The 15,929-nt window shown below is 42.4% G+C and overlaps 1 protein-coding gene across 1 annotated transcript in view; it reads right to left on the reverse strand.

The window, feature by feature from the left end:
- The window catches only part of SLC45A3 (solute carrier family 45 member 3), an 81,917-nt gene that overhangs the window by 38,301 nt on the left and 27,687 nt on the right, over positions 1–15,929 (reverse strand). Inside the window, exon 2 of the mRNA XM_088479622.1 lies at positions 9,544–9,723. The gene's annotated coding sequence lies outside the window, so the exon portion shown is untranslated. The remainder of the gene's footprint in view (positions 1–9,543; positions 9,724–15,929) is intronic.

Consider the following 15,929-nt stretch of genomic DNA (forward strand, 5'->3'; position numbering starts at 1 on the left):
TTAGATAGGAGCTATTTATACGTGAATGGATTTTAAATATTGTCAGCATTATAAGTGCTCAGTGTAGGCCCATTCTAGTGGCAGTTCCATTCTTATTATCCAACAAAATACCACATATATGGTTACCTTAAATGCTTATTCCAATCAGATTTTGATAGGCCAGAATTATCAACATGGACGGCATTTACAATGTCAAGCCATTTTGATGTAGTCATAGTTCCAAGTGCCTCGCACCAGTCAGAAAAATTCTCTTGCAGCCAGGAACATTGCAAATTTTTCCACAAATAAAGGTACACAGGAAATTTAGTGATGTTATTGTACCACATTCTACCGTGATCTGCGTAGCCAGACATCATGGCGGCACATTGTGGAGAACTGCATCTCCCCTACTCACTGTTCATTGGGGTAGATGTATTATAGTGGCATGTTAAGTGCCGCTATAACGCTTCCTGCTTCGCCTCTTTACCGAGGCGAAGCAGGAAGCACTACCGGTGAGATGTGTGAACATCTCACCGGCCGGAGAGGAGGAGCGTTAACTCCCCCCTCCGGCGCTACCCGCTACAGACCACATCGCATCAGCCTAGTGCTGATGCGATGTGTGTCAGGCCCGGCCGGCTCCAATGAGCATGCGCGGGATCTCGCAAGTATCGCGAGATCCCCGCGTGCAGCCCTGAAGCCGGTAGCCGCCACAGCAGGGACAGCGCTGTCCCTGCTGTGGGGATAGGCTATCGCCAGGCTGTAGCTGTCGATATCGACAGCTACAGCCGGCCGAACGGTCAGACGATCTGACCGTTCGTACATAGCCCAGGCTGTCGGCGCTGCTATGTTGTAGATAGCAGCGCCGATAATGACAGGGGCGCATAGCGCCCCTGTCATTTACCGCCCAGACCCCCGATCATACATCGGGGAGAAACGGTATCAGCGCACTTAACGTGCGCTGATACCGTTTCTGGGCTTCATACATCTACCCCATTGTGTTCTTATTCAATATAGACCAAAAAATAAATAAATAGAAGAGTATTATAAAGCCATTTTTTGTACTAGAGCAGAGGTTTCCAAACACCATCCTCAAGGCTCTCCAACAGTTCAGGTTTTAGAGATATCCATGGTTGAGCACAGGTGGTTAAATCAAATTGACTGAGGTACTTATTAAGTCACCTGTGCTCAACCATGGATCTCTAAAACCTGAACTGTTGGGGAGCCTTGAGAACCGCGTTTGGGAACCTCTGTACTAGAGTATGGCCCTCATTCAGACCCACTTGCAAGTGGGCGTACGCACGTTCGCCGTACGTAAAAAAATATTTAAATTCAAGCACTCGCTCGTTTTTTCCTACGCAGCTAAAAATCCGCCCCAAACTCAGGCGACCCCTCCTCTGACTAACGAGCGTGCCAAATAGCGAGCGTACATCCCCGAAATGGCTTGAAGGGAACGCACGCACAAGTACAAACCGGAAGTGGGACTGTCAGATTCCGATTACCTGCTCGTTTTTTCGGCCTACCTCCCTCAATCGTATCATGCCAATCAATGTATCAATTAGCTTAATTGTTTTTTTTTTTTCAACACAATGCAATAAACTTTAATCTTGTCCGTGTTTGTATTTGGTCGCAGAATACGTACGGCTGAAACCTTCGCTTTTATTGTTCCAAAGACATGTTAGCCCCAATTAAACAATTGTTCTATTTGTTTGTCTCCCCATAATTTTTCTGTGGTTCATTTCTTTATTTAAATTTGCTTACGCATGTCACTGCATCAAGCCAATCATAACTCTCAAGAGATTTGTGGCTCTGTCGAACACATGACTCATACACTAACCAATAGAATTTGTCCTGTTAATTTCCCAAATACATTAGCCAATCAAATTTTTTTGTGGTGCTTTATTAAAAATATTTTGTTAAAAAAACACCATTGCCATCATGAGATCCGCCGCATTCACCAGGCGCGAACTGCTGGTGCTGACGGAGGTGATGGACAGGAGGATCACCAGTCAGCCTCCACCCATCTCCAACAGGCGCAAGCGTTCCGCATATGCGGAGGTACGTCGACGCCTGCGCTCCTTCGGCTCACGCCGACATATTGGCCAGCTGGAGCGCAGGTGGTCGGACCTGCACCGGCGGACGCCCCGCTTGCTGGCATGCTTTCGCATGCAGATTGCGGAAAGTAAGTGTTCTGGACTGTGGTTTTCAAGTTTATCTTGTGGGCCCTAACTGCGTGTGCATGTTTTCATGTCTGTCCTATTGAGTCATTGTAGTCATATCTGCATGTGCATGTTTTCATGTCTGTCCTATTGAGTCATTGTAGTCATATCTGCATGTGCATGTTTTCATGTCTGTCCTATTGAGTCATTGTAGTCATATCTGCATGTGCATGTTTTCATGTCTGTCCTATTGAGTCATTGTAGTCATATCTGCATGTGCATGTTTTCATGTCTGTCCTATTGAGTCATTGTAGTCATATCTGCATGTGCATGTTTTCATGTCTGTCCTATTGAGTCATTGTAGTCATATCTGCATGTGCATGTTTTCATGTCTGTCCTATTGAGTCATTGTAGTCATATCTGCATGTGCATGTTTTCATGTCTGTCCTATAGAGTCATTGTAGTCATATCTGCATGTGCATGTTTTCATGTCTGTCCTATTGAGTCATTGTAGTCATATCTGCATGTGCATGTTTTCATGTCTGTCCTATAGAGTCATTGTAGTCATATCTGCATGTGCATGTTTTCATGTCTGTCCTATTTTTTTTTTTTTTTTTGGTTTCCTGTTGAAACTAACAACAATTTTTTGTTCATTTTTTAGGGGCACAGCAAACACTACGGCGGCATCGCCACACAAGACGCCGGTCCCGGCCCCTCTCTCCAACCCCCAATTCCTCTATTCCCCCCTCCTCCCCAGACCCTGTGGCCGAAATTTCTGGCCTACTTCCCCTCCAGCCCAATTCCCCCTCTCCTCCATCCGTCCCTCCTCCAAATACCCCCTCCCAGGATGGCGAAAACACCTTGCCCCTCGGGTTGGGGAATGTAGCCACCTCCGAGGTGGTCCAGGGAGTGGCTTCTGGCTCTCTCGTTTTGGAGAACGGTATGTTTTTAAAGTTTATTTTGGACACCACAAACTGTTTGTATGTAATCATGTGTCGTCCCCATTTTTTTTTTCTTTTTTTCGCCTTAGGGTATTTTTGGGGGTTGTCTTTACCTGTTCCTGCTGATGTCACCATACACATATCACACCTGTGTGCCTTTTTTTAGGGCCCTTGTATTTTTGGCATACGACATTTTGGGGTTCTGGGTTTTATCCGTGTAATTTATTTTTGGGCCACAAGCTTGTAAGTTTGTGTTTGCTTGTTTTTTGTTTTTTTACAATGTTGCTTCATTCTCGATTTATTAATCCCCAAACTTTTGTCACCCACAGAGGAACAGAATTGTGTGGGCCGTATGCGGGAGCAGGTCACCGGGCTAATGCAGTGCCTTGACCATCTGTTGGTCCTCCTTCGGAATTAATTTTTTTTTTTTTTTTTTAATTGTTTCTTAATAAATCTGTTTAAAATCAAGCTCTGTCTCGTGCGTTTGGAGTAAATCCAAGATTCTTTACACTGACATAAGTAGACTCTTCAACCAAGGTTTGCCCCAGAAACTCACTACAGATTGTGTGTTGGATTTTGAATGCAAACAGGCACAAGAAACACCTCCCAGTACCAATGTCATTTTCCTTTTTTGTGGTGGTCAACATGATAGTTTACACCATTTTTCAGCTTCCTATTTGGTGGCCAAACTGCTTAGGACAATCTTACGAAGGCAACTGATTGTACAGGATTCCTTGTTGTGTTGGTTAGTACCCCGAAAACATATTAAATTTTAGCTCCACTTGCTTCATTACTGGGTTACCCCTTAGGTAAAATTAACGTTTGGGATTTTGTTTACACTTGCTTCTAACGTGCCCAAAAAGGAAACAAATTACACTCTCCAAATATTTATTCACAACAGAAATCAAAATACAAGTGGTCACTCACAAACAAAACACACAGTGATAATCAGAAAAACTCCACATACCAAAAACACTAAACAAACACACAACAAATCAAGAACTGGTTGACGAAGGTCCATGCCCACATGATTTCACAAATATGGCGTTGCAATATTGGTGTCAGAATATATTCCCGAAGTTTCCACAGAAAGGTTTTTGAAGGGTAGCAGGAAGTAGTCATCGTGGGAGTGCCAAAGATTATGCAAACAAACAGAAGATGGTGCAAGAATTAATATAAAAAAAGATGAACATTAAAAAACCGTAACACATTGGGTATACACACTGTTGTTTGATCAATAATTACCTAAAATATCGGGCCACCACATCATCGCGTATGGCCCCCCCACATACTGACCTCCGACCAACCTCGGGGGGGCCATCCTCAGGTAAGGCATCCTCTGGCTGCATTGGAACACCACTCCTTATGGCGATGTTGTGAAAGATCCCACACAAGACCACAATTTTCGAAACCATATCCGGCAAATACATGAGCTCGCCACCAGAGCGGTGGAGGCATCTGAATCGGCCTTTTAAAAGGCCGATACAGCGCTCCACCACTTGCCTGGTGGCTGTAAGTGCGGTATTAAACTCACTTTGTGGACCTGGTGTGGGAGCCAAATAAGGAGTGAGCAGCCAGGGCATGCAAGGGTATCCACTGTCTCCTGTGAAAAAGAATAGACAACATCAGGATCACTGTGTATCAAGCTTAACATTGTTATGTACTAAAGGTCTACACTTACCCAGAAGCCACGCATCACCAGCTTGTAGGTTGTTTAATTTGTGCCATATCCCTGATTGCCGGATGACGAAGGAGTCATGTGCACTTCCTGGTAATTTTGCATTCAGGGACAAGATCTGGAGGGAGGCATCACATACCACCATTACATTCAGGGAGTGATAGTGTTTCCTGTTTCGAAATATGGCCTCCAGCCGTGCTGGAGGCTGAAGTGGTATGTGAGTACCATCCACAACCCCTATGATGTGTGGGAAGCCAGCTATTTGGTAAAAATTGGCCTTGGCCACACTAAGGGCACCCATATCCAAAGGCATTTGAATAAAATGATGGAGGTGCTTGAAAAGTGCCTCCATCACTGCCCTCAGGATCCGGGAAAAGGAGGATTGTGAGATGCCTGCCACTATTCCCACCGTTGTTTGAAACGATCCTGAGGCACAGAAATGTAACACCGCCATAAATTGCGTAAGTGGTGGTATTGCTGTAGGACTGTCAATTTGCCGCTCAAGATCACTCTCTATTAATGAGAGAGTGTCTATGATGATATTGGGAGGAAGACGGTAGCGTCTTAAAACCTCATCATCGGGCATTCCAAAAAGGGTGACACGTGTTTGAAATATCTGGGGCCTTGCACGCCTACGATGCCTACGCCTGGGACGAGATTGAGGTTGGTCGGCTTCCGGGAGCATGGCCACAACAATCCGCCCTAGATCAACCTGAAATTGCAAGATTGGAATGTAAGGCTTTGGACCCACCCCAAAAGAAAATTCAAAACAACTTAGCTTGATGATACCATCCATTGCTGCTTACATGCCGGGGTATTGTCATGATACGTCCAAACTGAAATTAATCACAAAAATTATTGGAAAAATTTCACTCTGTGCATTTTTGTTTTTAAATTTTGTGCTAGACCAAACTTAAAATATGCGAAACACACATTTGGCAAAAGAGCAAAACGACATTGCACACAGTACATCCAAATGGGTTGAAATGTTTGCCCAAAAAGCGAAAGGGCAACCTCAAAAAAATTAAAATGATTAATAAGCATTTAAAAATGCGCAAATTAGTTCGCAAATACAAGTCACAATAGTAAGTAGTAAAAATGCGCAAATTAGTTCGCAAATACAAGTCACAATAGTAAGTAGTAAAAATGCGCTAATTAGTTCGCAAATACAAGTCACAATAGTAAGTAGTAAAAATGCGCTAATTAGTTCGCAAATACAAGTCACAATAGTAAGTAGTAAAAATGCGCTAATTAGTTCGCAAATACAAGTCACAATAGTAAGTAGTAAAAATGCGCTAATTAGTTCGCAAATACAAGTCACAATAGTAAGTAGTAAAAATGCGCTAATTAGTTCGCAAATACAAGTCACAATAGTAAGTAGTAAAAATGCGCTAATTAGTTCGCAAATACAAGTCACTATACAAACTGTGAAAAATGCGCTAATTAGTTCACAAATACAAGATAAAAAATGGACTTACCAAGAGCAAATATATAAGAGTCCAAATCAAAAGGTCTTTGGGTCCGAAATTAATCAAAAGCTAAAATATATGAAATTATGGATCAAAAATTTACAAAAATGAAGAAACACAATGAAACAACAATTGATCAAAAGTTAGACTTCACAAAACTTACCAAATCAAGAAACGAGGTAAAAAAAATTAAAAACAAAAAAGAGAACGGAAAATAAAACCGCAAATCTACCAAACAAAATAATCTCCAACCGCCAACTCCTTTATACGCAAACAATAAACTCCAGCCAAGGTAACCTCCAACAATCCAAAAACGCCACCTCGACTCGAGACACACCAAGCCATAAATAGTGTTTCGTTTCCCGCACAAATTAAGGAGGGATCATAGGAACGCACAACCAATGATGCGGCCGCAAAATAAGGACGCATGTATAAATACGTCACGAAAAAACATTAAAATTCTGGGGTATTTCTTGATTGGACCTCAGACATGGCGACAGACCAGGGAAACAATGCCCAAGAGTCAGGCGGTAAGTCTTTCATGCATTTTGTATCAATGATTAATTTGAAACATAAGATTGGGCAAGTTGGGATTTTGTGAAATCTGAATATTTACACAAATAGGTGAGGAGGATGACATGGAAGAGGCTGCCGGGCCCAGTCTTCCGGCCAAAGCTGCCAAAAAAAAAAGGCAGCCACATTTCACAAGAAAGGAGATGGAGGTTTTGATACAGAAGTGTGTGGACATCCTGCCACAGGCAGGCAGGAATATGAGTCTAAGCCAGAAGGGGAGAATGTGGGAAGAGGTAGCCGTTGCTGTCAATAGGGTGGGTGATTATGTCCGTCTAGCCCAGGATGTCAAACGGCGGTAAGTAAACACTTGCCCCCCCTAAAAACAAACACCATTTTAAACAAAAGGATAATGGCTTCCATTTTTTCCCACAGATGGGGCGACTTCAAATATCGCCTAAAGCAAAAACTCGCGGACAGGGCTAGGCATGCAAGGGGGACAGGTGGGGGTCCCACCCCTGTGTCATTGGAGTTGACCGATTTAGAAGAGCTGGCACAGGGGTGTGTGCAGCCTGTGGAGGTGTTTGGCGTGTCCAACATGGATACGGACATGCCAGACTTTGCGGCTCCTCATGTTGTCCCAGGTAAATCTTTGGATGTTATCAACTCTGAAATGTTATTGTGCCAATATGTAGATTCTAATGTGAGGCTTTTCTCTTTTTTCCTAACAGAGACACAGGCGGATGAGTCTGCTCCAGAGGGGAGCCTTGGCCGCCGAATTTCTGCTGGCTCGGCAGGGGAGGAACCAGTACATCCGGCTGAGGACCCTGCAGAAGCCAGTCCAGGGCAATCCCCCTCGCAGGCAGTGTCCCTCCTCACAGAACTCAATTTCAAATCGGATTTCCATACGGAGATTCTGCAGAGGATGGACGCCAGTCTGCTACGGGTGGCTGAGGCCCTGGAGCAAAATGCTGCGGCCAACGTGACCATTGGTCAGGCCCTGGCGGAAAATACCAGGGCCAACATCCGCATCGCCAATGCCCTGGAGCAGCTCATTCGCCAGCACATGGTGGAGCCGACCTCCCTTCCTGCCGGAACATCAGGATCCTCCACCTCTGGCACAACATCAGCCAATCCTCCAAATGTGCCTAGCCCTGTGCCTAGTCCAGAGGCCACAACATCTGCCTCTGGACAGGCCAGCCCGATGACATCCCGGACTCGGTCTGGCGCCCTCCCTCCCCCATCCAAACGGGTGAAAAAACGATGACAGCAATGGTGACTTTTCCCACAATCCTTCTGTGCTTGGCTCATATTCCTTTCTGGTCAAAACTTCCCTCTCCTTTCTTGTGAAATGTTTTTAATTTTTTTTTGTATGTTTATGTCAACAGTTATGTTGGGCCAATTTGTTTGATTTTGGGACATATCTTTGGCCAAAAAAGATGTTCCCAAATTGTTTATTGTTTTTAATTTTGTTTGAGCAATAAATTGAAACAAAAAATCTGACATTGGATTGTGAAATTATTGTACAAATGGGTTAAATTTAATCCTGGACCAAAAGGCAAAAACTGGGAAAAAAAAACAAAACAAAACAAAAAAAATGGGCTCTTTAAGGAACGTTTAAAAAATCATATAACGAGGCAAATTCAAGAGGCAAAAATAAAATGGTGCGAAAATTAAAACATGATGACATTATTGTTACAATAGGCCCTAACCACCAAATTGAGGGCAAAATAAACCCCCACAAATGTACGCAAATTGATTGTGTCATCCTGACATTAGCAGCTCTGATTTCCACCTGCGTACGGTTTTGTGCTATCCCATAAAAAACTGATTTCAAAACACATACCAAGCCGGTTTTCAATACAACACTAATTGCTTTTCAGCCCTCCCGCGATTAATCGCAACAACATCGTGGAGTCCAGGGACGGAGGAGAAGGCCATCGCCAATGTGGTCGAGTAATCCAGACCCTAAGCTGTGCGAGCATTTTGAAGGGAAAGAGGATCATCCAGTGACGTATGAGTCGGTCCGAACACATTTTACGCTCGCATTTGCTAATGTATGTACGCCCCAAAAACGCCTCGCCACGCCTGCGTTTTTCCATCTCCACCCCCGTCAACACCCAAAAACGCCCTGTTCTGTCAATCACATTTGACAGGTCACTTCCTGTACGCTATTTGACGAACGAGACCAAAAAAGCTCGCAATCTGCCGTACGCACATGCGCACTGTTACACCGACGCATGCGCGGTTATTCAACATCGGAACGCAACGAGCGTACTGCTGTTTGCGAGTGGCTCTGAATGAGGGCCTATGGTCGGATATTTATGTACCTGTGACCTGTCCTTTATTCGTGAATTATTTTGTAGATTTGTAAGACATCGGACCCGGGTTAACTTAATATGCACATTAATTAATTGTGTAATTTAGCTCTCTTTCCCTCCTGATCTCTATTTTCCCCATGCTTTATCAATGTCCTGTTTGCTGAGGCAAAGTTCACAACTACTAGATATGCAACAGATCTCCCAGTAACAGATGTGACTGAATAGATCCACTATTACTGAGTGTCTCAGGCAGTTGGAACAAGAAAATGTGCTGCACACACTACAGAGGTCCCTTAAGATCTTTATCTACGGGGAGAGGGGTAAACGAACCTTATCCTATATTTGATGAAGAAAACATAAACTATCCATACACAATTCCCTTTATTTATCAGGGTACACAACTCTGTGCAGCCTCATTTAAAGTGAAGAACTCCTAATATAGGTTAATGTACGTAAAGTAAATGATTGAGATTAAAAATAAATCCGTACCTTGAGAAAGAACAAAATAGGAAACTACATCCTGGAAGTTCTATGTAGAAGGTGTGTTATAGGAGAGTGATTGCACTTTCTGTTTCTCTCTCTCTCCTGTTATTCATCAGTTGACTATTGCAATTCTAAAGAGCCTCAGAAATAAGATCATAAAAATACTCAACTGTATGAGACTCAATTCTGAAAAACAAAACAAAACAAAAAACTGGTGACACATCGTATCTTTTTACAGTAATTGCAGATACTGTAGGTTAATATATATCTGTACTTCATTGGCTGTGACCAAGAAATCAATACATTTGTCCATACTGTTGTAATCTTTTTACAGAGGATTGTAAATGTAATAAACAGGTCTCTTTCAGGGTTGAGTATATGATACACATATATATATTGCTAATCCCGATAGTCATCTGATTTCATTCAAATCAAACAACCTAATCATGGAATCACAGGACATGGGCAGTGTAATTGGCTATGGTTTCATCTTATTCTTTTTGAAAGAGCGAACAATACAGTAGAGAATACAATGCTAGCATGGTGATCTGTGCACACTGCAGTAATTGCAATACTTTGCAAATCAGCAAGGAAAACTTTCACCTTGGTCCTATCTGCACCAATTGCAGCTCATTCGATTTACGTTCAAGCAGAACTGAATCTCATTTTAGTGTATTATACAGATGGCTGCAAATTTAGGAATACTGCAGTGTAGGTAACCATGACTCTCTTCTAATACCAATCATGAGCACGAATTGCAATTTAAATAGGTATGTAATGTCTTCACTCAAATCATAATGCACTGGCATTAAATCCATCATACTTTGTACAAACGCTGTTACAAGACATGATAACATGTGGCAAACAACTCTGGAATTTGCCCATTCTTGCTTTGGATACCTTACCCCAATGATTGTACTCTGCAGTGTACTCATGGAAGGTGCATGTAGTGTTTTTGAATGTGAAAATAGTGAATATGATTATCTTAGCTTTAGAAGTCTGAATTACTTGAATAGCGTTACGTCTAACAGTATATGGCCAATGCAAATTTTCTAGTTAAGTTTATCATTGAAAATCAGTAACTTTGGTATATCCAGCATTTTCCTAATCAAAGTTTCACTTCAAAGAAACCCACATTACAGGACTACTTATAACTGAGAATATAGGTTGCTTAAAGTTGATCTGTCATCCCTCAATAAACCCTTACTAGTATCTTTATAACATAAAGAAGTCATCTACAGTATGTTTGTCTTTGTGTTAATACAAAAACCTCTTTGCGTTTTTTTATTCATAGTTCCAAATATAATATGGCAGCAAAATACACACTGTTTCTGCCTACTCAGTCTCTTTCACATAAATTAAAATGGATTTAGCAGGAAATGTCAACAAAGGTTAGATTAGAAGAAGTGTATGGTGTATGTAGGCCTGAGATGCGGCAACGTGGCAAGCTATTACAGGGAATTAGCAAACAAGCTCTACATTGACTTATTACTTTTTTTATTACTTTTTATATTACATGATGACGTGTGCGCTATGGGTCTCATTTAGAGTTAGGAAAAGATCCAGCTTTGCACTTGAACAAACCATGTTACAATGTAAAAGGTGCAAATGGAATTTTGTATTACTGCATGAAAAGAAAATCCTACCCACTTTTGCACATGTAGTACAGGTTGAGTCTCCCATATCCAAATATTCCCAAATACGGAATATCCCGAAATGCAGAATTTTATTTAGCGTGACTGAGATAGTGAAACCTTTGCTTTCTGATGGTTAATGTACACAAACTTTGTTTAAGGCACAAAATTCTTAAAAATATTTTATAAATTTACTTTCAGGCTGTGTGTATAAGGTATATATGAAACATAAATTAATTTCATGTATGTACACAAACTTTGTTTTATGCACAAAATTATTGAATATATTGAATAAAAATACCTGCAGGCAGGAGCGTATTAAGAGAGGAGGGGGCCCGTGTTCACTCCCCTTACAGGCCCCCTCCTCTCGCCCCGGCTACCGTCGGTGAACTGCCAGGCAAGCAGCATGCGCAGTTCACCGGGAAAATGTCGATTTCCTACGGAGTATGTGCAAAACACAGGGAAAATGTCCGCGGTGGCCATTTTCCAGGCTACTCTGTGGGACATCGGAAAGGTAAGTATGAAAAAATTTGTTTTATGGGTGCAAGGTGTGCACCCATTATAAATACGCCCCTGCCTGCAGGCTGTGTGTATAAGCTGTATAAGGTGTATATGAAACATAAATGCATTCTGTTTTTATATTTAGGTCCCATTCCCAAGATATCTCATGGTATGCAAATATTCCAAAAATACAGAATAGTTTCCAATATCCAAATTACCCCTGGTCCCAAGAAATTTGGATATGGGAGATTCAACCTGTACATAAATACTAAGCTTTTGTATAGTAACACTAATATTTAGATTTGCTCTAGGAGAAGTCCTCCTCCTATTGTAGATTTGCTCAGACATTTGAAATCCCCTTCCATTGAGCGCAACATGTTTTTGACAGGTGTAAATTTGCACCTTCTATCTGGATTAACTCTGTGTTCTAAATGAGGCCCTAAATATTTACTGAAAATAATAGGCATTCCTCCATTACCGCATTCACGAAGAACAAAACATTTAAAAAAAGAAAGACTCTCTATATGCTTTGGCATTTTCTATATATAGGTGTGTTAGATAGCCATTGCAAAATTTTTTACAATTTTATTTCTAAAATTATAATAAGAGTAGCAGCAGCTTATAAACTATCCTGTTCACACAGGAGTTGCACAATTTGAATGGGAATGAGTGTGTCAAAACCGCCCGATATGTTGGCCATTGCATCGCAAAGTGCTTATCGCACTGTGTATGGGGCCCTTAACATTCATGCTCGGACTAACTATTTGTCATAAAAGGATTTAAGGTGCGTATCCACTAGCAGACTGGGAAACGATTGAACGATTACGACATTGTAATCATGCAGTCGTTTCACAGTCTGTGCTGTGCCTACACTGAAGGATCAATCAATCTGTCGTTATCGGCAGATTGACCAGCATGTTCGGAAGATGATAAAACGAGAAGCGGAAACGCGCGTCGCTGGTGGTTTTTTATACATTGAGCTACCCGATTTGTGCCCGATTAACAAGCGGTTGAATGATAACGTTGTCGTTATCGTTCAATCGCTCTGTTTAATCGGGTAGTGGATACCTGCCTTTACTGAGTTAAGTGCCCATACATCAGCAATCACAAAAAAAAACAATTCACAGATTCTGTAATTTTTTTCCCCCATTTCAAAGATTCCCAAATCCGCCAATCTGTACCCATATATTACAGATATTTTTCAGCGATTTGCAGATCATTTTCATGAAAGACAAATCTGCCATACTTGAAAGGCACATCATTTTACTAGTAATGGTCTACAAAAGGCTCGTTACTTGGACAATCTGATTCACCAATTCCAATCACTTTTTGATCGGAATCAACGATCTGTGGAACCCATACATTGCAGATTTTTTTACATACATCCAATTGATTGCTGATGTATGGGGGCCTTTTATCCTGGGTCTTGGCAACATGATACTAATCTTATAATTTCACATAATTAACCAAGTATGTCCATGTTGTTGATTATTGTGCATATATTGTTAAACCTACAGTATGTGTTCCACTCTACTGTGAGCCATCATAGCTGGATTCATTGGTGGCTACTGCATACCCCAATCCATCATTTGTTTTATTTGCATTGCTGACTACAAACCATATAATAAGTGGCTGAAGCAGAAAGTGACAATAAGTTGGTGGTAAAATTGTGGTAAATTTACTCAAAATATAAACCCCCCCCACACAACTAATATCAGTTTTATTCCAATTTACTAACACGTTTTTAGTCGTAAGTTGAGGTAACATTTTTAGGGAATATGAAGGGAATCAGTATGTATTACCGCCAGCTGCAAATCCCGACGCTGGAAGCCCGGCAGGGGTGAAGATCCCGGCCGGATTTAGGTAAGTAATGCAAACACTAACCCCCCAGCCCTCCCTTAGGGGTGCCTAACTCTAACCTTCCCCCCTAGTGCCTAACCCTAACCCCCCTCTAAGTGCCTAAACCTAAACCCCCCGTCCCCGCGGCATTTCGACCATCGGCTTCCTGACTGCATCCCATATGAAGTACATGTGTCTATTTTACAGCCACTTTCTAATCTTGTTACTTTAAAGGTGCGTACACACTGGGCGATTAAAGTTGATGACTGAACGATAATGATATCGTTATCGTTCATTCGTCCACTTTATCGTCCATTTTTAACACAAAAACGATGAACGATAACGACGACGTAAGTTCCCGCGGGTCGTTCGTCATTATCGTTCATCTGGTTAACATGCATGTCAACCTGACGATGTCGTCAGGTTGCTTCATGTTATGGAATGAGGGAGAGAGCCCGGCGCTGAACGATATCGTTAATGATATCGTTCAGCGGGTGTGCTCAATGTCGTGAACGACATTGAGCACAGCATGCCGGGGACACACTAGACGATATCGCTTAGGGAGCATATCGTCTAGTATGTACGCTCCTTTAGAACACAACCCTCAGTGGGTGAAATGTTTTACACACTACATCATCTTTGATTGGAGATGCAGACGGGATCCCAACTTTCAGGATGCTGATGGTCACAATACCAACAGCGGCATCCCAACATATCCCAGAGGTAAGTACTAGGCTTAGGCACAGGCTGCGGGAGGGGAGAGTTAGGGTTACGCTGCGGGACTTGATGGTTAGGGTTAGGCTGAGGAAGGGGTGCGTTAGGGTTAAAATACTTACCAAAATCTGTCGGGATGCAGCTGTCGGGATTCTGACTGTCACGATCCCGTACCCCTTAAATGGAGTGTTATAGCAGACAGATAATGAAAAAGGTTATCAGCCCCATTTTCTGAGTTCAGACAGCTGACTTTCACAATATTAAAAAGTCACACTACATGTTATTCCTATTTGTTCAAAAAACAGATACATATATGTTTTATCCATTCACATAACAAGGAATTTTGATTGCTTACCCTTTAAAGGGCAAACTTCTATTCTTTTTACTTTCTCATTCAGTGGTGTATGTGCAATTTTTTTCAATGCACATTCCTCGAAAATTCAATATATACTACTACATGTATTGTTTCATATAATGAATACTAATAATTATATATTTGATTATGTTTTCTTTAAACATTTATACCATTGCTAAAAGTAGAAATAACTAACTTAACGCTAATAGGGGTTTATTTACTAAGCAGTATTAGGAGACAGAGTGAAAAGTGATAAGAAAGTGATAAGGTGCTAGCCAATCAGCTCCCAACTGTCATTTTTCAAACACAGCATGTGAGATGACAGTTGGGAGCTGATTGGCCGGCACCTTATCACTTTCTTATCGTTTTTCACTCTGTCTCCTAACACTGCTTAGTAAATAGACCCCATAATGTGGTTGTGACTTGAAAAGTGCTTGTAATTTAATTCTAGCTGGTAAAACCCTTACACTAGTTGATACGGTCTTGCAGGCAGGTGCTAGTGGGCCCAAGGATGAATTGCAGAGGTCCTGGCTTTTCCTAACCTCATCGTGTAGCCTCAAAGCATACAGGTAAACTGTGTTCCTGTGTCTGCAACCAAGCAGACTTGGCACTTTTTGGAAGCAAAACAGTGCAAATGCTGCCTGCTGTTTGGAGGAAACTGCATTGCATAAGCACTGAGGGCCTCATTCAGAGGCGGTCGGAGGATGCAAGCGGTCGCTCAGAAACTGGGCGGCCGCTTGCATCCTGACCGCCCGCCTCTGTTTCGGTCGTTAGGCTGTGGGTTTACACCCACAGCTCTAACGACTGCTAGGGTGATGGTCGCGATGGTCAGAGACCATCGCGAGCATCGGGGCTTACGACGAGACCCTAGGGTAGGGTCAGAGCCTGAAGCTCTCCACTGACATCACTAGTGATGTCAGTGGGGCCTCCCCCAAACGGTAGGCGTTCCCATGGGAACGCTTCCGTTTGGGCTGCCACCCCCCCGGCCCGGTCGTAGTGGGTCTCACGCATGCGCACGAAGGAGCCGGCTCCCTCGTGCGCATGCGCACTTGACAAACATTGACCGTCGTAGACCGTACGGCCGCCTCTGAATGAAGGCCTGAGTTCCCTTGGCCTATAGATAAGGGCACATATATTGCCTGTGTGTTATTATTCCTAAAGGCCTGTGACTTGCTGCTCCAATAGTGCCATTGGGAATCATAACAGTCACATGGAGTGCTCTGGCTATTGTTACTCCCTAGTGGCAAGGGTGGTTACTGGTGGGAAGAATTGAGGTACTTTGAAAAACTTTCACGAGTTGAAGAAATTCAATTGCAACTATAAAGTTAAGGAATTTTGTGCAACAGGTA

The sequence above is a fragment of the Taudactylus pleione genome, unplaced genomic scaffold, assembly GCF_031769625.1.
Source record: "Taudactylus pleione unplaced genomic scaffold, aTauple2 ptg000242l, whole genome shotgun sequence".
Classification (NCBI taxonomy): domain Eukaryota; kingdom Metazoa; phylum Chordata; class Amphibia; order Anura; family Myobatrachidae; genus Taudactylus; species Taudactylus pleione.